Source organism: Protopterus annectens, chromosome 15.part0, assembly GCF_019279795.1.
Source record: "Protopterus annectens isolate FY-2018-M chromosome 15.part0, PAN1.0, whole genome shotgun sequence".
Lineage (NCBI taxonomy): Eukaryota > Metazoa > Chordata > Ceratodontiformes > Protopteridae > Protopterus > Protopterus annectens.
Genome location: NC_056749.1, coordinates 390663743 through 390686449, shown reverse-complemented (window position 1 = coordinate 390686449; position 22707 = coordinate 390663743).

Below are 22707 nucleotides of genomic sequence, written 5' to 3'. Positions count from 1 at the left end.
TTCCCCATGCTTTCACAGTTTGTCAAAACATACTTTAACATGTGATCCTGACAATTCAAAATTTTGAAAATCAAAGTTGCGGAAGTATACACTTTTTCCCCATACCAATCAAGACTTTTCCCATACTTATCAGAAAGTGTAGGATTGGAATTAACTGAGTACTTAGCAGAAGTGGGATTAACTAAAGCTATAGCTGCTAAATCAGATTTGGGAATAGTTTATTAAAATTAAAAAAAACTGGGGAACTTTATACATCCTATCTGCCTTTTAGGGGCAGATGGCTGACTATTAAGAAAATTACATGCAGTAAAACACATCCCCTAAAGCTGACACAACAGAAGGAATTGGTATAAGTTCTGAAAAATCATTCTATAGGAACTCGTAGTATTTTCTGAGGGACTGAGAAACTTCAGTGTTCTCCCACAGGAAACACTGGCATATCCTAGAAATAGTCTCAGAGGAAAAAGAACCCCCCCCCCCCATAGGGAAATCAGAAACTTAGCTCTCCTCTGAGTGTGAATCAGAAATCTGTGAAAAAAATGTATCTATCCCTGCAGCTTCCTGTTCAAATTTAGAATCTTGAATATCTAAAGGGAAAGAAGAATCTCTCTTTCTTTTACCAGAAACTGTTTTACAAAATGAATCAATACCCTGAATTAAACCCTGAGCCAGACCCAGTAAACTACTCCCATCCAAAGAAAACTGAGGAGGATTAGAGACATGTTTGGTTTTCTGTTTCTTTTTGACATGAAAAATAGTGCCAGCCATGTTACTAATGGCAGCAACAGCTTCACTATGAATGCACACAGCATTCTGACATAACAGGGAAAACTTCTCAGTTCCCTCTCCCAAGACTGACAAGAGAGTCTCTCCATTGCCTACTTAGGGGACCCCAACAGCTGCAGATGGTGTGTCTAAACCCTGGTCCATAGTGGCTATAGGTGTTACATCAGAGGGATCTGGGGTAAAAGATAAGTGGTCTGAGTTACAACAAATGGCCACAGAAGAGTCACCCAACCTGTGGCTGAGGCAAATTGCTAGCTTGCTGTGGAGTAAAAGACTGCTTATTTTTTTTCTTTTTGTGGCTGAAAGAAGGACTGACCATGGGACTGGTAGTCTATTCCATGGTCAAGTTGAAAATGTTGCCTCTTTCCTGGGGAAGAAAAACAGTACTTACTGGTAAACCCTACCAGTTGATAAAAGTTACTTTTTACAGAAAAACACAGTAAAAAAAAAAACACTTCAAAACACTAAGCCAGCCCCACAAAAGTAAAATAAGGACAATCTCTCCACAGAAAAAGAAATATCAATTTCTTTATACCACTTCTAAACTGACAAAAAACACAAACACTCTGTTACATTCCATAAAAACCCAACACTCCTAGCTTTAAAATAACTTTCCTGAAGACTAAAGTAATAAAGCAATACAATTAAGAAAATGGAAGGCTTTTTCTCCAAAGGAAAGTTATCAGCCCAGCAAAGGAAACCACAAGCCAACTGTCTATCCTTGAAAGTCTCGGAAGAGCCTACTCTACAATGGTAGTAAAGCTCTGAAAGGCTTTGCACCAACACTTATCTTTTAGTCAGCTCAGCTTGAGTTGCCTGATAGCTTGGAATTGTGGAAGGTGACTGAAGCTTTAGCTGGATGGCTGTTTTATTCTTGGCAGGATATAACCCATATAGCTAAGGATGCTGCAGCTATGATCAATATGATAAACATTAAGGGATGTGTCTTCAAATTAACCCCCCCCCAGCTAACTATCTGCTGTCACTAGGTCTTCTCATTCACAAGGTCTGTCAGAAATGCCTTAGGGTCCACCTGCTTCAACCTGACCAATGCCCAGGGCCAGTGAAGAGACTGAGGATGCTGGTGTGTCATCATACTATTGCTGGGGAGTCTGCTGTAACCTTCTTCCACCCCACAGCGGACTTTGAACAACTGAACTGTTCCTAAAAGAGGTGCATGTATGCTTCTGCACATGTGCAACCTCCCAAACAAGCAGAATGCCACCTGCAGCACAGTGTTCACTCAGCTTTTAATACTGTGAATGCTGCAAGCACAGGAAGCCTTCCACTGCCCATGATTGTTAAACTGCTATTACCCACTCACTGCCACCCCCCCCCTTGGTACGGTCTTTCCAGCACCTGCACCACTAGTTGAACATAGATCATCTGAGGTGAAGAAATTTCTCTGTGCCATGGGGCTAGACCTGCCCTCAAATTAATTTCCACCTCTTAAGAGGTGATATATATTCACAGTGGTAGGCTGGAGATGTGTGTAATGTTTTAATCAGAATTTAGGTATGACCATAAAGTCAGATATAGTTGTGAATGTTTGGACTTAGAGACTCGTTTATTTGAAACATTATGTATGGGTATCTTTACAGACTTTAGAGTTTCAGAAGCTGTGTGCAAACCTTGAAAGAAGGGTCAGGTATGATGGTAATTTCAGTTTTTATTTGTGGGCATTTGGGCTTCAGATCCACATTTACTTGAAAAGCTGCATATGTTTAGGGATCAACATGATGCAATATTACTTTTGGCAAGATGAGTCAGAATATTGGTAGACAACAGAAAATGTGTATGATAAACATATGACTAACACACAATTATTACAAGTTTTTCTCTTTACTCTTTTGATGCATCATCAGCATGTTATCAACACCCAGTACATAAACAAAACTACTAAATTTCCTCTAAATCTACCTTTCATTACTGCTTGCTGAAAAAATTAAAGTAAAGGTTTGCATACTATGCAAAGTAAAAAACAAAAAGAACTGGCCTATATAAGTCAACCTTCTAAAGAAAAAAAATCTACCCTTAGTTTTAAAAAATTGTAAATAAAATATATACAAAAATAAATAAATAAATAAATTGAAGTTTTGGCATAATTTTCTAATCACTTCCATTACCTTTTATTTCGATTCAGTGCACTGAAATTGGCTGAAGTTTACTGGCCAAAGCTAATCACAGTGGAATGCGGAGTATTTTATTTATTTATGTATTTAAGCAGTAAGCATAGCATTTCCTGATATATTTTTGAAGGGGGCAAACACCCCCCTTATTTATATATACTAAGGCCATAGTCAAACAACAAAAGATAAGCAGAAAAAGACAAAGAAATTAGGAAAGGAAGGGCACAGGCAATCTTTGGATGAAATGAGCTGTTATACATTTAATAATTTATGCATTTAATGATACCATATATATATATATATATATATATATATATATATATATATATATATATATAATGTATATACATGGGTCTACTTCAAAACATTGAATTCTCATAACATTGAAATTGAAAACAGAGACCATGACATCGAAAACCCAAAACAATGAAAACTCAGAACACTGAAAGTGTGCATCATAACATAGAAAACTACAACGCATATGTAAATAACATCCCCTCCACCTTTAACAACACCAAACTAAGGAACACACTTTTTAATATGTGGGGGGTTCTGCCCCCCACATGCCGGTGTGAACGACCTGAGACGTACCTCCCTGGAATACATGAAAAGAGACATAGAGGAGCTCTCTGATTATGTAGCCCAGGCCGGTATGACCCTGACCCTGAGCAGCATCTTACCCTCACCAAGAATGATGCCACAGTACAAAGACAAAATGATCAGTTTTAACAATTGGCTTAATTACTGTTGTCATTCAAAGGGGATCCAATGTCTGTCTGCTTGGGATGACATGCTTGACAAGCCACACTGCTTCGCAAGGGATGGCTTGCACCTGTCACCCCTGGGCTTCTGGATATTGGCCAAGGCTCTTGCCACCCCCATAGTGCCTTTTTTAGGCAAGGCTCAAATGACAACCCTACCTCCCAAGAAAACACAAGTGGAAAAAAACTAAGGGTAATGCTGCTCAATGCCAGAAGTCTAAACCTCAAGATGCACTCCCTCGAAGCCCTCCTCAGTATGGAGAACATCAATGTCTGTGCAGTGACTGAAACCTGGTTCAAGGCTCCTGAGAGCACCCCAGCACTATCAGGTTTTACCTCATATCATGCTTTCCGGCCCCAGAACTTGGACCGAACCACAAAAGGAGGGGGAGTATCCATATTCATCAAAGATACCCACACCTCCAGGTTAGTGACAATGCACGAAGCATCAGAGACCATCCAGGTGCAACTAACCATAGGAAAAACTGCCTTACAGTTTGTAGCATGCTACAGACCACCCTCTCAAACTCAGGAACCCCACACAGCCTTCCTGAAGACACTGGAGAGTATGAATGTCTCTCCAAATACCATCATTTTGGGAGACTTCAACTACCCAAACATAGACTGGGAACATTACTCAAGCCCAAACACCCTAGCCCAAAGGTTCCTAGAATTCATAAACTCAAATGCAATGGAACAACTAGTTGCCATTCCCACAAGAGGAGATAATATACTAGACCTGATCATCACAAACATGGGGACAAAATGCTCCACACCGGAAGTATATCCCTCTTTGGTAAGATCAGACCATAAATTAATCTCACTGGAAATCCACATCCCGCCCCCCACCCCCTGCACAAAAGACCACAGTGAAGAACTTCTCAAAAGCCAACTTCACACTTCTTAAGACTGAAGTGGTATCTTTCAAGGCCCCTAGGCCAGTGGAAACCACAACCCACACTGCTGAATCCTTTGCAAATGCCTTCTATGGGCACCTTCAAGAATGCATGGATCATGCAATCCCAATTAAAACCAAGACCCATTCCCCCAAAGGCAGGCGCCTGGTCTGGTGGACCCCAGCCATAAACAAACTCTACAACAGGAGGAGGAAGCTACTACATGACAGAGCAAAATCCCTAAAAGGGAAGGCATCTCTGATCAGTACTAGCAAAAAACTGCGATCACTCATAAAATCATCCAAGGCCAACTTTGAGAGAAAAATCGCAAAAGACACAAAAGACAATCACAAGGCCTTCTTTAGCTATGTTAGAAACCTGGGTGGAAACTCCCAGATATGCTCAGAGTTAGTCCAAAATGACACAAAATACACTGAACCCACTGACATTGCCAACATTCTGGCAGACAGGTTCAGTGCAAATTTCTCCTCCCCTCCCCAAAAGGAGAAATAACTATCCCAGCAGAGTGTAGCCTCCCTAACATCTCAGATGCCCAGGTGAGAGCCGCCCTCTCTAAAGCTAAAAACACAGCATCAATGGGACCGGATGGTGTCCCTGGCTGTGTGCTACATGAACTCCAAGAGGAACTAAACCCACACATAAGGCTGCTGTTTAATCTTAGCCTTACTACAGGATACGTACCCAAAGAGTGGCATATGGCAACAGTGGTCCCACTTTCTACGGACCCTGGAAATTACCACCCCATAAGCTTAACGAGCCTGGTCTGCAAAGCTATGGAGAGGATCATTATGGAACTCATAAACAAAGACATTGGGGACCTACAGACATTGGATCCTACCCAATTTGGCTTTGTCAAGGGCAGATCCTGCCTTTTGAACTTGGTCGACTTTTTTGAAACAGTCACTAAGGCCGTTGATGAGGGTAAGGCAGTTCACACAGCCTACCTTGATCTTGCAAAAGCCTTTGACACAATACCCCACTCTGGCATCATAGACAAACTCGCCAGTTTAAATGTAAACCCATATATCACAAGATGGGTTGCAAACTGGCTCAAGGACAGAGCCCACAGGGTCAGAGTTGCTGGAGCTATGTCAGACTCTAAGCCAGTCACAAGCGGTGTCCCACAGGGCTCAGTCCTGGGACCCCTCTTGTTCGGCATTTATTTTTCCGAGGTACAGGCAAACATAGGAAGATTGTGGCTGACAAAGTTCGCAGATGACTGCAAACTGGGCGCCATAATTGATACTCCAGCGGACACAAACATCCTTCAGAGAGGCCTCATAGAAATGGATAATTGGTGCCAGAGCCATGGCCTTAAGCTGAACGCCAAAAAATATGTATAGTCATACCCTTTGGGAAAAACAAGGTACCGACAAATTACCACATAGGTGGTAATCCATTAAGTACGGAAGAGGTAATCAGGGACCTAGGGACCCAGGTTGACAGTAACCTCTCATTTGACACTCACATTGCCAAAGTGGTTAGGAAAACCTTCTATATTGCCCACCTTATCATGAAGGGTTTCACATCTAGATCAAGAGAGGTCATTGTGCCCCTGTACTCTTCTCTTATCAGGCCAATGATTGAGTACAATGCCCCATTTGGGATGTATCTCACCCGACATCTGCAGCAGTTAGAAAGACCCCAAAAGTTCCTCACCAAGAGGATAAAGGGTCTTAAACATATGTCATATGCTGCCCGACTGAAAAAACTCCAGCTCTATTCAGTCGCATACCGCCTACTCAGAGGTGATCTGTGCCTGACGTACAAGGCCATGTCTAATCCGGAATTAATGGACATGCTCCACCTCAGTAAATCCAAATCCATCAGAGCTACAAGAGCAAGAGACTTAAACCTCAACACAGAAATAAATAGGACGTGCTGGAGGGACAGATTCATAACCCAGAGGCTCCCTACACTCTGGAACAGAATCCCAGTCCATGTTAGGCAGAGCCCCTCACTGACTCTATTCAAGAGAAATCTTGACGAGTGGATGGGAGATCGTAGGTTTACCCCGGGGGTCATCTCTGTGTCACTGCTAGACAGAGGCACAGTAAACTAAACCCTAAAAGGGCATAGTATTCTCATCCTAAGGGGTTGTGAAAGCCACACACACTCTGGCTAGGCTTATAAATGCCCTAGGGCAGATAGCCTAGTAAAACCTATGAAGCTATAAATTAAATATACCAATTCTGAGATCGCACTACACTAGTAAAAAGTTAATTTCCTAACCCCACTGTAATATGATCACCATACAGAATGTAAACACATGGATGTGTTGCTTTCATGGAAGTTAAGTTAGTGTTCTGAGAAGTGCTGGGAATAGTGAGTAGAGGGAAAAGTGTTTATTTTGCCAATCTGTATGCGTTTTTAAGCCATACAGGTAAGTGGTTTAGACATTTATGGTGATCGCGATGCTTTGAGGTTAGGAAATTTACTTTTTCCACTGTAGTGCGATCTCAGGGTTGGTATGTTTAATTTACAGTGGTGGGGGCTTGGCCACCTGCAGAAACATAGTAAAAAGTGTGTTTGTTAGTTTGGTGGTGCTATAAGTGGAGGGTATGTTATTTACATGTACATTGTAGTTTTAATCTTATGATGCAAAGTTTCAGTGTTCTGAGTCTTCATTGTTTTGGGTTTTTGATGTTATGATCTCAGTGTTTTGAGTTTCAATGTTATGAGATTTTAATGTTTTGAAGTAGACCAGTAATAGAATACCAAGGAGACTGATAACATTAGCTAATATGCAGTATATACCAGACCTAGAGACATAATTTGCTAAAATATTTAGAGTTCCTAGCAACAATATGAAGGGTGATAGAATGTGATTTTTATTGTGTATTAAGTAAAGATGATATGAGATGTAGTAGAGACTCTAGAGTTTCATCTTCTGCAAAAGCACTCTGAAATTGGGTTAACTTAATGAATTAGACATTGATAATGTTGCTGAATCTCTCTACATTTCATCCATTGCTCTTTTGCTTTCGGGACTCATGTTAGACTAGACAGAATTTATGTTTAAATGACATAGGGTATAAAATTAGAATATGGCCATGGTAATCTCATGTCCATTATTTTACCACATTGTAATACATTTTAAATTATGTTAACATATATGAGAATATGTATTATTAATAGTATACCTTCATATATGGCCAAACTTGAGGATTTCCTAGAGCATTTAGAAAACAAGATTCATGATTAGCTTATTATTAATAACAATGGAAAAGTTACTGGCATAATACTAAAAGATACACTAAAAGCAGTTTATACAGCATAATAAATGCATGTTGCCCCAAAAAGATGAAGGACTGAGTACTGAATTACTTAAGATATACAAAAAAAAGTAAATTAAAAGTTCAGAAGGGTCATGCTAAATGTTTAGATGCAGTAAAAACATTGAATAAATGTTGCATGTTATCAAATATAAGTAATATGTTTGTAATGTAATAAATAAATACTCACATTGCATCACTTGTATGGAACTGCACAGACTAGGCGAGGAGATACAAAGTTATGAAATGATCATACCATATAGAAGGCATAAGTATACTATGAAATAAGAAAAAGAGTACAGACATTGAAACTATTCCTGATGAATTTAATAATTCTGGTATAATATTAACAAGAAAGATATTAGTATAATAGATGAAAAACAATTGGGCACCATTTTAATGAAAAATGTAAAGCAGATAATGAAAACATTAAAATTAAATAAACCAATCTCCCTTGTGGAAATACTAGAGTAGATTAAAAAAGTAAATAAAAGATAATAAAGCTCTCAGAGTTCATGGCATTTTAGCTGAAATTCAGAAAATATTTCATCAAGAGATTATTTAAAAAAATGATTTTTACATCAGTGCAGAATATTACATCTGTTCCTCCCATGGAAATAGTCACTAACTGCACTTAGTTTAAAACAAAGTAAGATCTAAATGTGTATTCCTCTTAAAGAGATACATTTTTACTTAGTATGAATTTTAAGATTTATATCTAAAATGAGAAGTGGATTAAAAGTGATTGTACCACCCATAAATGATGATCAAACATGATTTTAAATAGACATACTGAAGACAATATTAAAATAATAACATTGCTTGAGTGTGTACACATTCCCATGTTAACACACAATAGCAGTGGTTAGTTTAGATCTTGACAAAGATTTTGACTATGTTAGTTGGACTTACCTAATTAAAGTTTTAAGTTTGTCTGGATTTTCAGAAGCATTCATAAATTTATTAAAACAGTTATATCAGAAGACATCCTCATATGAAAACGTATGTAATTATTTACCTCAATCAATAAAGATTTTACAACAAATCAAACACACATGCTACCTACCTCTACTATTATTTTCATTAGCAGTTAAACCAGTGGCAAATTATAGTAGATCAAATAAGAGAATAGATATTTTTTGGTATCAGTAATATTTATTATTCCACGATACAACTCGTAGTGGATGACATTTTTAACCATAAATGGTTTAAATTATTCTATTTTTGTCGCTTCATCATACCTTAAAGTTTTTGAAGGAATTTTGAATTAAAATTTAATCACAATAAAAATGATATTATACTAAGGAAAACATTGAGTCATCCCTGAAATCCACACATAAATTTATGTGGGATAATACAAATGTAAAATATTTAGGAATAACTATTACTAAAGAATTTAGTGAAGTGATATTAGATGTGAGAGTGTTCAATCTCGCCGTTTGTTCTTACACATGGGTGTCGGAGCCGATCCTCGGCTCCGAGTTGGCCGCTTAGCAAAGCTCTACTTCTAGGAGAAGCTCAAGACCAACCTACCTCCCACAATTCCCTCTGCCTCTTACCTCAGATCTAGTTTGCCACTGCAACCAATCGCATCGAAATTGAAGAGCTCTGACCAACTTTGGGAGATAAGCTAAATTCTTACCTTTTTTTCTTGTATAATCTGATCTTTTTGGGATCTTAAATTTAGTGTGTGTGTGTGTGTGTGTGTGTGTGTGTGTGGGTCTGGTCATCCTTTTGGCTACTCTCTTATATATATATAATATATATATATATATATATATATATATATATATATATATAGTTTAGTTTACCTTAGGGCCTACCCCACCTACTCACCTACTTACTGGACTAGGATTGATACTTGCAATTTTTATTGCTGTGTTTGTGGACTTGCGTCTAATCATTTGACAAGTGTTTTTTGATATTGGTACAGTCTTTTTCCTCACAGGATGTCTGAAAAAGCCAAGTCGGGATTTAAGAGGTGTCAGTGTGGGCAAAAGATGTCTGTCACTGACAACCATAGCTCCTGTGTCTACTGTCTTGGCCCTCTCCATCTACAAGAAGACTGTTCTATCTGTCATTCTTTTAGTGGAAGGGTCATGACAGATAGACGCAGGAAGCTAATGGATAGAGGTCTTTTGAAGCCTGCCTTCCAAGAGGCACTTGACAAGTCAGACCAGGCTTCTAAGTCCTCGAAGGAGTCGAAGACATTGGAGCCCATGTCATCGGCTCCGAGTTCTTCATTTAAGGTTCGTTCACCGGTTCCACAGGCTTCGGGGCCGAGTGTCGAACTTCTTACTGTGACCGAGCCTCTAGTCTTGGAACCGGTGTCAGAGCTTCCACCTCCTGCTATATTGAGGTCGGTACCGTCCTCGGTTCCTTCGACCTGATCTTCCAGGCCCCTCTCCGACACCGACGTAGATCGTGTGGTGCAGAAGTTAGTGGAAAACATGGCCCTGTCCAAGCTCGTTTCAGTCTCCTCCCAATTGGTGTAGAGACTTGAAGGCCTTCCCTTATCTCCATCTGATCCTCCTCCGAGGCCTACTCAGCTTTCGGAGCCGGGGGATGTTGATCTGATGATAGTGGAGCCCTTGGTGCTGGAACCGTCCCTTCCTCGGTCGGCACCATTGACCTCAACTCAGTCAGAACCGTTGGCGGACTCGCGGAGCTGACGATCTATCCTTGGCTCCGGGACCGAGAGTCGAACCGATGTTTTGGTGCTGACTCTCCCCCTTGGTGCCTCGGCACGGATCACTTCGGCTCCGTCCTCGGGGTCGATGCCCTTGGCCTCTGCATCGGAGATACTTCTGTGTTCTTCAGAACCGGGGGATTCCTCGACTCGGGGTCCGGGGGCCTTTGACCTCATGAGGAAGGTATTGTCTTCTCAGACAACCACGTCAACAGAAGCAACTTCTCCCTCCCGTAAAGGTCCGTTGTCTACTTCTGCACCCACGACTACACATAAGCGTAGAGCACCAGTGTCTCAGCCACTCCCAGAGGGAGCCCCTTCTTCCTCGGAGGCCTCATCGGATGCCCCTCCCAATGACGTTCCGAGGAAAAAGTTGTGCAAGAGGAGGCACTTAGATTCCCTACAAGAATCTTTAACATCAGATACTGACTTAGATGAGTCAGAAGGGTCCCCAAAATCACCCTCAGAGGATGTCTCCTTTGCTGACATCCTGGAGATCCTGAAGCAGAGAGGTGATTGGCAGGCCCTATCCCCTTCTGAGGATGAGTCGGTTCTGCTGAAGGCATTTGGTGCTCACCCTTCCTCCTCGTCCTGGGTCACTCTGCCCTTCGACGAGTTAATGGAGTTAATTGCTCGAAGGGCGTGGGAGGCACCTGACACAGTGGAGCCAGTTCCCAGGAAACCTAACAAATACATAACTGCCCCTCAGGACAAGTCATACCTTACTAAGGGAGTTCCAGTGGACGCTATGGTGGTGGCCGCAGCCACTAAAAAGGAGATGTCCGAATCTTCCTCATCTGTCCATCCCCCTAACAGAGACTCTAGGACCATGGACAGATATGGGAAGTGCATTTTCAGTTCAGCGACTTTTTCCATGCGATCACTGAACTACTTGACACACTTCACACGATTACAGAGGGATCTAGTCAAGGAGTTGGGAGATACCCTCCAGGGTAATACAGATGCTGCTGTCTCGGACAAGGTTACAGCACAGCTCAATACCCTTACATCTATTGTGAACTCGTCCATGAGGCTCATCTCGTATGCGGCCGAAGGTTCGAGTAGGGCTGCAGCTTCAGCGATTGCTCTTCGTAGACAATCCTGGATGCGGCTGTGCTCCTTTGCGGAAGCCTTCAAGTTTTCCTTTACTAATGCCCCCTTTGATGGTGCCACTCTTTTTGGCCCCAAAGTAAAGGAGACCCTAACCCGGTGTGAGCAAGAGGGAAAGACTCTGTCTGCTGTCGGAGTCCGTTTTTCCACCCCATCCAGACCGTACCACAAAGGGCAACGAGGTGGAAAGATGTGGTTTTGTAAACCCCAGGGTTCTTTCCCAGGCACACAGGGTGATGCCTCCCCCCAGAGGCAGAGGAGGGGGCAGAAATGGAAGACGCCGCCCTGGCAGCAGAGGGGGTCCGCAGAACCAAGGTGACAGGGATACCATCCCTGGGAAGCCTTTCCAGCACTCCTGAGAGGAGGCCCGACTGTCCTGCTCTGGAGGCAGTCGGGGGTCGCTTAGCTTTATACCCTCAGGCCTGGCAAAGCCTTACTTCAGACAATTGGGTAAAAAGCATTATTACCAGAGGTTACAAAATTCCCTTTGTATTTCCCCCATTACCACAAAAAAGATTCCCAGATGTACCACCCCATCTGCGAAAACCTGCAGCTATAGAAATCTCAAAGCTGCTAGAAAAAAAGAGTCATCCAACCAGTCCTGGCGGACCAAAGAGGATCCGGAACTTACTCAAGGTTCTTTTTAGTTCCAAAAAAGACAGGGGACTGGAGGCCGATTCTGGACCTAAGCACTCTCAATACATTTGTGAAGAAAGAAAAGTTCTGGATGGTCACGCTTCAATCGATCCTTCCGTTTTTACAGAAGGACGACTGGATGTGCTCAATAGATCTTAGGGACGCCTACTACCACATCAAAATGGCCAGAGTGTGCAGAGATCACCTGCGCTTCTGGCTGGGAGCCAGCCACTTTCAGTTTCGGGCCCTGCCCTTTGGGCTTACCTCAGCCCCCAGAGTTTTCACCAAATGCATGGCAGTGGTAGCGTCTCACTTGAGACGCCTATGTTTCCGGGTGTTTCCATAGCTGGACGACTGGCTCCTTACTGCCACCACCGAGCATCAACTGATACAGGCCAGGGACTACACAATCAGCCTTTGTGCTCAGCTAGGGATTTCGATAAATTTCAAAAAATCTGCGTTACAACCCTCGCAGCATATTTCATTTATAGGGGCAGATCTAGATACCCGCTCTTTGCTACTAAAACTCCCCTCCACAAGAATAGCTTCCTTGCAAGAACACGTATCTCTCCTGCTATTGTCCAAAAAGTCCCCAGCCAATCTAGTCCTGAAATCTTAGGGCTCATGTCAGCTTCCCTCATTGCAGTTCCCATGGGGAGGCTACACATGAGAGTTCTCCAATGGCTGCTGTTCGCACAGTGGTCGTTCCAGCAATTACCCCTGACACACGAGATTCACATAACGAATACATGCAAAGCACACCTGTCTTGGTGGTTACAGAATCACAACTTCATCAGCGGCTGACTGTTTGTGTTACCCAAACCAACAGCCACAGTGACCACGGACGCTTCCCTGATAGGGTGGGGGGGGCATCTTTCAGGGGCAGACAGTCCAAGGCGAATGGTCCAGCTTAGAGTACAACCTGCACATAAATGTTCTAGAGATGAGGGCAGTGTTTCTAGCGTTGCAACACTTCTCCCCCCTTCTACCTCTAGGGACTATTGCAGTACAGACGGACAATATGTCCGTAGTCTGGTACATAAACAAACAGGGAGGAACCAAGTCTTACCAGTTGTGCAGAGAGGCCATGAGAATTTGGCAATGGGCAGAGTCCACGGGTCGCTTTCTAATAGCAACACACATCCCGGGGTTATCCAACGTCATAGCGGACAGGTTGAGCAGAGCCATCCTGTTACCTCACGAGTGGTCCCCCAATCAGAAAGTGGCAGAAAGGATTTTCTGCAAATGGGGCCAGCCTTGCTGCGATCTGTTTGCGTCTCCAATGAACACCAAATGCAGAAGCTACTTTGCCCTTTTACCCCCTCCAGGGGATGTCCCCAGGGACGCTCTGATTCACGATTGGCCCCCGGGTCTCCTGTACGCTTTCCCTCCTATACCACTGATCCCGAAATTTCTTCAGAAAGCCAAAGACCAGGAGAGGACTATAATTCTCATTGCCCCATTCTGGCCTCAACAGATTTGGTTCCCCTTTATTCAAGCCCACCAAATGCAGGAGCCCCGGATTCTGGACCCAGTGCCAGATCTGCTGACTCATTCGTCAGGAGCTCCTCATCCGTCGCTCCTATCCCTCAAGTTAGCGGCTTGGCTGCTCCGCTTCCCTACTTAGCCAGGTCTGATCTTCTTTCTCCGGTGGTTCAGAACATTCTGGTCGCCTCTCATAAGGCTTCCACTACTAAAATCTATTCCAGTAAGTGGAAACGTTTCGTCTACTGGGCGACTACACAGCATTTGGATCCTTTAGTAGCTCCCCTAAACAAGATTTTGGAATTCCTGCCCATTTTGTTTCACCAAGGAGCCTCTACTGCCACTTTAAAAATTCAGTTGGCCGCTATTTCCAACTTTCACATAGGAGAAAACAGAGCTCCTATTATGGCTCATAGGCTTTGTAAGGCCTTCATGAAAGGGTCCTTTCATCTCAGACCAACAGTTAGGTCACCTACAGCTCTTTGGAATCTAAATTTACTTTTGTCCCAGTAAATTTTACCACCATTTGAACCAGCTTCTTCCTGTTCCTTAAAGTTCTTGTCCTGGAAGACTCTTTTCCTAGTAGCTATCACTTCAGCCAGATGAGTATCAGAACTTCAGGCACTTTCCATCAAACAGCCATATTTAATTTTTCACCCTGACAGGGTATCATTACGCACCAACCCTTCCTTTCTCCCTAAGGTCTGTTCGGTTAACAACATTAATCAGTCCATTGAGCTTCCTACATTTTTCAAGAACCACTCCAACAAATTGGAATACATGTTACACAAATTGGATGTTCATAGACAACTCAGATTCTACCTGGATAGAACTAAGGACCATAGGAAAGCGGACCAACTGTTTATAGCCTTTGCGGACAATAAAAAGGGCATGGCAGTGACGAAGCGCACACTTTCTAAATGGCTAACTGATTGTATAACCTTCGTGTATTCTGCTTCAAACCAGATTTTGTCCACCAAACCAAAGGGACATTCTACTAAGTCAGTTTCCACATCTCTGGCTCATGCGGCTCGTCTGCCATTGGACATTATTTGTGCAGCCGCCACTTGGTCTAAACCACATACATTCATTACACATTATAAAGTTGATAGGACTTCCAGGGATAGAGCATCTTTTGGTTCCACTGTGCTCAGGAACGTTCTTCCGTAAGTCACTCAGGGTAATGGAGCTAGGGACGCTACCCATGTGTAAGAACAAACGGCGAGATTGAACACTCTCACAAAAAGAAGTTATGTCCTTACCATAACATTCCATGTGGAGTGTTCATCTCGCCTTTGTTCTTACATCCCCACCCTCCCACCCTCAGGTCTGGAAGAACGTACGGATTTAGAAGTCTGGTCTGTTTGTCTCCCACTAGTGGTCTCTCTGTTGTTTTTACTGGCTTGAGCTAGTGTCCGCTCCTTATGTATATTTATGTATCCCTGTTATGCTTGATTACCTTGGTTATTGCTGAATCTGGTATTGTTTTGCAAACTAGATCTGAGGTAGAGGCAGAGGGAATTGTGGGAGGTAGGTTGGTCTCGAGCTTCTCCTAGATGCAGAGCTTTGCTAAGCGGCCGACTCGGAGCCGAGGATCGGCTCCGACACCCATGTGTAAGAACAAAGGCGAGATGAACACTCCACATGGAACGTTATGGTAAGGACATAACGTCTTTTTAATTATGAGCTCATTATTAATCAAATAAACTAAATTGTTACAAACTGGAATAACACTTGTTCAAAACAGATTAAGATCGATTAAAATAGTATTTCTGCCAAAATTATTTACTTAACTCAAACTACCTTGTTAAGCTGAAGTAAAGATCAAATAAAACATTTAAATAATATTTTTATTAAATTTCATGGTATCTCAGTAACCACAAATTGATTATATTTATCATATCAGATCTTGGAATTGGGAAGGGAGCGGTCTTTCTGACATAGAATTTTATATAAGAACTGCAAGTTTATTTTGGACTAAGAAATAAGGCCTGATATAAGGGGAAATAATTCCCACACCTGGACACTCACTTTAAATTTATAGTGCGATGTTGCCTAGTAAAACAGGCAATCTTCAGAAACAAAACATAGTATTATAAAAACAGTCTGAAATTTCATGTAAGTAGTCCACAACAGTTCTGGAATGAGGTTAGCCTAATTACAGATTGTAAGCAAACACAAACATATTGTAACATAACATAAATCGAAGTACTCAGGGTTCACTGCCTTGCATCATCTTCCTAAAGGAATTCTCTAATATTCCACACTTTGCAAACACCCATCCAATGCACAATCTTCCTCTCCATCTTCTCCATGTATTCCACATTTCTACTTCAAACACATTAAACATATTGAATCTACTAGATCAGGCCTCCCTTGATGCAGTCACAGATGCAGAAGATTTATGCCACAGGTTTTGTAAGACACTACAAAGACATCATCACTGCTCCTCTCAACATACCCAGAGTCTGTATATTTGTCAAAACATTATACCAATAGTCTGAAAAGCAACTTTGGTTAAACATTTGCTTAAACATTTAAAGCCTGACATTTCTTTACATTTTAAACCTGTAATAATTGTATGGAGTCTAAGTAAAATTATTTTAAAAATCATCTACAACAAAATTATCAACTACATCAATAAGCACAACTTACTACGCTCAAAGAGCATACCTTCTGGGCTGGCTGTAGTAGAGCGACTACACTGTAGTCCTTGACAGACAATATTGTACTCAGCATGGTCCAAGGAACTCTAATATCTGCAGCTTTTGTTGACCTAATTAAAACTTTCATTCAAGCTGGCCAGTCTATTCTTATTAATCTACTAGAAATAGTTAGTGCGGCTTCTTCCAACTAGTTCATGGTCTACCTTTCCAATAGATTATTTAAAGTAAAAACTGGTTCTTCTATTTCTTCTTATTCTCCCCATCTCCTCTATGTTTTCTCTCTTCTTAAATAAATGAACTTATCACCTAATCCATGCACTAATCCTTGTATATATTGATAGCACTGTCCTTTATAAAGCACATTCCTGCACTAAGTAATAAAACCACAAATGGAAAATGACATCTACTAACTCTCCTCTTGTCTTCACAATACAAATCTACTTTTAAATTTGATGAAAAACTAAACTTTGGTCATTGAAACCAATAAAAAGTTTGAAGTGAACCATTATCCTGGCATATTAAAAACCTTAATGTATACCCATTAAAAACATCTTCCTTTTTCAAATACTTAAGAGTATGGTTGGAAAAGAACTTAAACTTAAGCTTCACATTCAGATAACTTGAAGCAAAATTAACTATTTACTCTTCTAGGCTATAAAATCTTCATTTTTTTCCCTTTAGACCAGCTAGATCTGCTGTAGGAAAAGGTGTTTTTTTTAACACTATTAGAGTATGGCCACCTTCCTTTTACTGCCTTTGTATCTAACAAAATCTTAATTCTTTCCAAGTCATTCCCAGAAAAATATGTTGTCTCCCAAAACAGAAAACCACTGTATCACACTGCAAAAAACACAATGGCTTACAAGTAAACAAAGATCAGAACTTTTATTTGGATGACTGCTCTTTAAACTCTTAAACTTAGAATCTTTCTCACTTCTTCCTAAAATACTAATTATGAAATGTCTTCCCTGTAATAACAGATTACAAATCCATTTCAGGTCTCATTTTGCAAACTACAGCATGCCCATCACTGTTTTTTAATATTGGGACCAAATGTATAGGAATCATTGCCTGCATCCCTGAGATCTTTAACATCTTATGCCGCATCCCAGTCTTTATTTGAATCACATCTTCAGAAAAGCCAACACATTCTGATTTCTCAAAATACCACTTACTGGCATAAGATCAATGGTTTATAAGTTTTATGTTCTGCTCACTAAGAAGGGATTAATGATTTGTAACTATTGTATATAGTGCTGTATGTATTTTAACTGTTGCTAGCACCTCATATCTATATATGAATGGATGATTTTTCTTAATTCCCTGACAATTTTGCTTTTGTGCAAACTCTTGGACTGAACTTGAAAATGGTCCAGCTGGATACATGCTCTATCCTGGTAAACAGATATAATAAAGATTCACTCCACTGTAACTGGAGAAAGACTGCTAGTGGCTATCAGTGCAGAGTATGCAATTCAGAACATCCCAAAATACAATGAAATGTAGACAGAACTGAAGAAGCTAGAATTGGAAATGAAATACCTGCAGAATTAAGTAGTTGTAAGACTGAAGCAGCTTGCTGTGGAAGGAGAGACATGGAAGAAAGAAAGGAGTGAGAGCACAGAGAGCCAGAGTTTTCAGATGAGAAAAGAAAGCATAAGCATGAGGTGTGTGTCCGATAGGATAGCATCATGAAAGAATTAATTATTCTGTGCAAAGTCACAAGAATAACTGTGATGTAAAATGAGACCCAGATGCTAAGCTCACTGCTAAATTGCTTTCTTGGTATAAAGAGGGCTATTTGTTTGATCATTTGAATGTGTTTGTAACCAGCACCAAACTGACCAGGGCAAAGGGTGAGGTTTTAACTCCTCTGCTCTTGGATAAATCAGTGTGTCCATTAAATTAAATTTATAAAGAATGCTGTGATTATGACATACCTCTCAAGCTCTTAGAGCAAGAAATCTGGACAAAGCCATAAATAATGGGGGGATAAAGGCCCAAAAATAAGGACGCTTTTTAAATATTGCTCTTACAGAAAGATAGAAAGTTGATAGAATAGCAAGTTTTGCATTAACATGAATTTTCTGATGGGTATAAAATCTAAAACTCAAATGTCTGTCATTATTTTCTGACATCGACCCTCAATGATTTGCCGGAAAACCACAATTTTATGAGAAACAAACCAAAAATATGAGGTAACAATCCGGACATTCTGTGAAAATCTGTACAGTTGAGAGGTATCATTGAGACAGTCAAAATGGTGTTTTTTGACTGTTTTAATCTTATCACTGAAACTTAAAGGGAAACGTTTACAGAACACAAGAGAAACCCAGAAGACAATGTCAGTGATTTTTCTGCAGACCTTAGCACTTTAATAACTAGGTGAGTGGATATCAAGCTGCTAATTTTAAAATTTTAGGAAACTTTATAATAAAGAAGCAAGTATTCACAACTTTCCATAAAAATATGTGAATCTGTTTAACAGATTGGGAGTACTAACCTGGTAAAGAAATGGTCAGAAAAGGGGAGTTCTATCTGGTTAGCAGGGCACAACTGTTCAACAGTTCCTAACAGAGGTATAGGAATACATGGGGAGGGGGGCAGTCTAATCCTTAGCAGCAGGTTACACAGTCAAAGGGGAGAAAACATTGGATTCAGTACATACCCGTGTCTTAGGTTAAAATGTTTCCAGAAGAACCAAGTGAGGCATGTAGACTTAAAATGTCCACAGTGATGTAGTGGCAAAAATAAGTAATGTTAGGGAGCTAACAGTGGTAGTACAACTGTAATGGAGTATGTTGAAATTGCAGCTGCTCCAGATTATCAACATGGCTTGTATTATGTCCTGGCAGAGAGCAAAGAAACCATTGCTAAGATGGACACTGCATCAGACATAACCTTTATTAAACCCGTGGCTGTATTTGCTCAGGCAGTCCACTTCAGTTATGGCCATAGGGGAGACACCTTTTAATTTGTCAATTGCCAGGGTCCAGGGTTCATTTGGACTGGTAGGGGTCAGGGAAACAAACAGGTGGCACTGTGTGATAGTACTCTAAATGATGTTATAATAGATGCTTGGATGTCAGGCATGGAGACAATCATGTGGGGAAGGTAGCAGGGAGACCCATTCACTGCCCTTACCTCCAACAGAGGATGGTGATGTGACTACTTCAAGTAAAGAGCTAGGTAATAGCAGGAAGCCAGAACCTGAGCTACAGCTGTCAGAAGGCAGTGGACTTCCCCTGAATGGGTCTACATAAGGAGAAGAGATGGTTAATAGTTATACATTTAAATCTGAGATACAGTTGTCAAAACTACTAGACATCCATGGGGGAGAATGGGAAAAAAAAATCACAGAGCTGAGTCATGCACAGCTCTTGGATCCCACCTTATAGGACCTGAAGGAGGTAGACAAGGAGGCTTCTCTCAAGTACAAAGTGAGTTTGCCTACAGGTACAAAAGGTTTCTGTACAGAGAATAGACTGCAGATGGATGGCTAGAAGGGCATGTTATATAGCAGTTAGCCGTTCTGAAGTCCTGTACTAAGCTCTTCTGGCCATAACCTGCAATGCTCCTTTTTCAGACCTTTTGTGAATGAAACATAGAGAAAAGATGCTTAATCGAAATATTCATTGGTCAGGCATTGCAAAAGTTGTGAGAGGGTACTGCAAAATTATGAGTGGTGTCAAAAGGTTGGCAGGGTAGGTAACAAAGCTGCTTTGATATAAGTTATTGAAGAAGTATTTCATAGGGTAGCTATGAATATTGTAGGATTTCTTAGTAACCTAAGCATCACAGGTAAGAAGTATATCTTGGCAGTGGTGGAATATGCTACTAGATACCTGTGAGTGGTGTTTTTTCCCTAGTGAAGCAGCAAACTTACATGCATACATATAAATACATATACAGTGGTACCTTGGTACTCTTTGACTTTAAAATGTGTCGAATTAGGTATTCATCGCATTTGACAAGAAAAAATCATCTTGGCACTCGTCGTTTGTTTGGCACTCATCCGGCTTGCTAGAACAGATCTGCTGTCACTTTTTTCTGTTTTTTTTTTTTTTTTTTTAATTGTTGCGCTATTCTTTGTGCAAAGAAGTACAGTACTGTATAATCATGGGTCCTAAGAAGGTGAATAACAGCCAACAGAAAAGAAAATTAGTTAGAACCACGATAGAACAGAAAAAAGGGATAATAGAGAAATATGAGAGTGGTATCCACGTTTCTCATCTTGTATAGTATACCAAATGCCAAGAACAACATCACCGTCATAAAACATAAAGAGGCCATCAAAGCAGATGATGTTGCTAAAGGAGTGAAACCTGTGACAAAACAAATATCACAGACACTAGAGGAAATGGAAAAATTGTTGTTGATTTGGGTAAATCAAAAGCAGTTAGCTGGTGACGGTATTTCAGAGGCCATCATTTGTGAAAAAGCAGAAGTGTTGCATGCTGATCTGTTGAAAAAACAAGCCTGAAATAAGTGCTGATACTAGTGAAGCATTTAAACCAGTCAGTGTTGGTTTGAAAACTTTAAAAAGAGAAGTGTTATACATAGTGTGGTGCAACATGGAGAGGCAGCCAATGCCAACAAAAAAAAAGCTGCCAATTAATTTTTTCAGGAGTTAAGAAGTATGTAGAGGCTGAGGGTTTTATTTCCCAACAAGTGTTCAGTTGTGATGAGACAGGCTTGTTCTGGAACAAAATGCTCAACAGGACTTACATCACTCGAGTGGAGAAGGCATTACCAGGACACAGGTCAATGAAGGACAGGCTAACTATGTTGTTGTGTGGGAATGCAAATGGGGATTTAAAACTTAAGCAACTGCTAGTATACCACAGTGAAAACCCACGAGTTTGCAAGAAAAATAATGTGATAAAAAACAAGTTGTGTGTGATATGGAGGGCTAATAGTAAAGCTTGGGTCAAAAGGGATTTCTTCGTGGAGTGAATGAACTTCAGTGTTTGTCCCATCTGTGAAAAAAATATTTACGGGAGAAAGATTTGCCTCTGCTTGCTTTGGACAATGCTCCTTTTCACCCTCCAGGCTTGGAGGACAACTTGGAGGAGTTTAACTTCATCAGTGTGAGGTTCTTGCCCCCAACACAACTCCTCTGATCCAGCCTATGGACAAGCAGGTCATCCCTAATTAAAAAAAATACTATATATAAAGGCACTTTTCCACGTGACCTAAGATACAGAGTTGACTTGAGAGAATTCTGGAAAAAACATTTTCATATCCTCCAGTGCCTAAATGTTATTGATAAGGATTGGGGGGAAGTTTCTCGCAGGACCATGGACTCTACCTAGAAGAAATTGTGGCCAGAAGCTGTAACTGAGAGGGATTTTGAAGGGTTTGAGACTGAGCTGAGACCTACAGGTGTTGTGGAGGATATTGTGACTCTGGAGCAGTCCATGGGCCTGAAGGTTAATGCTGATAATGTGGAGGAGTTAGTTGAGGAGCATAAAGAAGAGCTCAGCACAGAAGAGCTGCAGGAGCTTCAGAGGGAGCAGCAACAGAAATGTTTTCAGGTGAGGAGGAGGTAAGGGAGAATGTCCCCAGTTCATTAATCAAGGAAATGTGTGCAAAATGGGTGAAAGTGCAACATTTTGATGAAAAATATCATGCTAACAAAGGTCAAACAAGCCACAATGTTAATTTGTTCGATGATCAAACAATTTCCCACTTTAGAGGCATATTGAAATGCTAGCAAAACAAGCAACATTGGAAAGGTTTCTAGTGAAAACTAAATTTGGTGAGCCTCAAGCAGGGTTCGGTGATGATAAGAGAAAGAAAAGAGAAATAACCCCTAAAGGGCAGTTGCCTGAAGTTTTTATGGAAGGGGACTCTCCTTTCAAACAATAATATCACTCCTCCTCACCACAATCCCCCTTTAGGCCATGTACTGTTTATTACTAAACTTATACTGTATGGTAGTGATATTAGTGAACTTATACTGTTTATTAGTGAACTTATACTGTACAGTACTGATATTAATTAAGTTATACCATACAGTACTGGTTATTAGTAAAATGCAACAGCTAAAGAGAAGTTATACTGTTTATTAGTGAATGTATACTGTACACTACTTATTAGTAAAATACAACAGCTAAAGTGAAGTTATACTGTTTATTAGTGAAGTTAAAACCGCACAGTACTGTTTATTAGTAAAATACAACAGCTAAAGTAAAGTTATACTGTTTATTAGTGAAATTATACTGTACAGTACTGTTTGTTAGTAAAATAC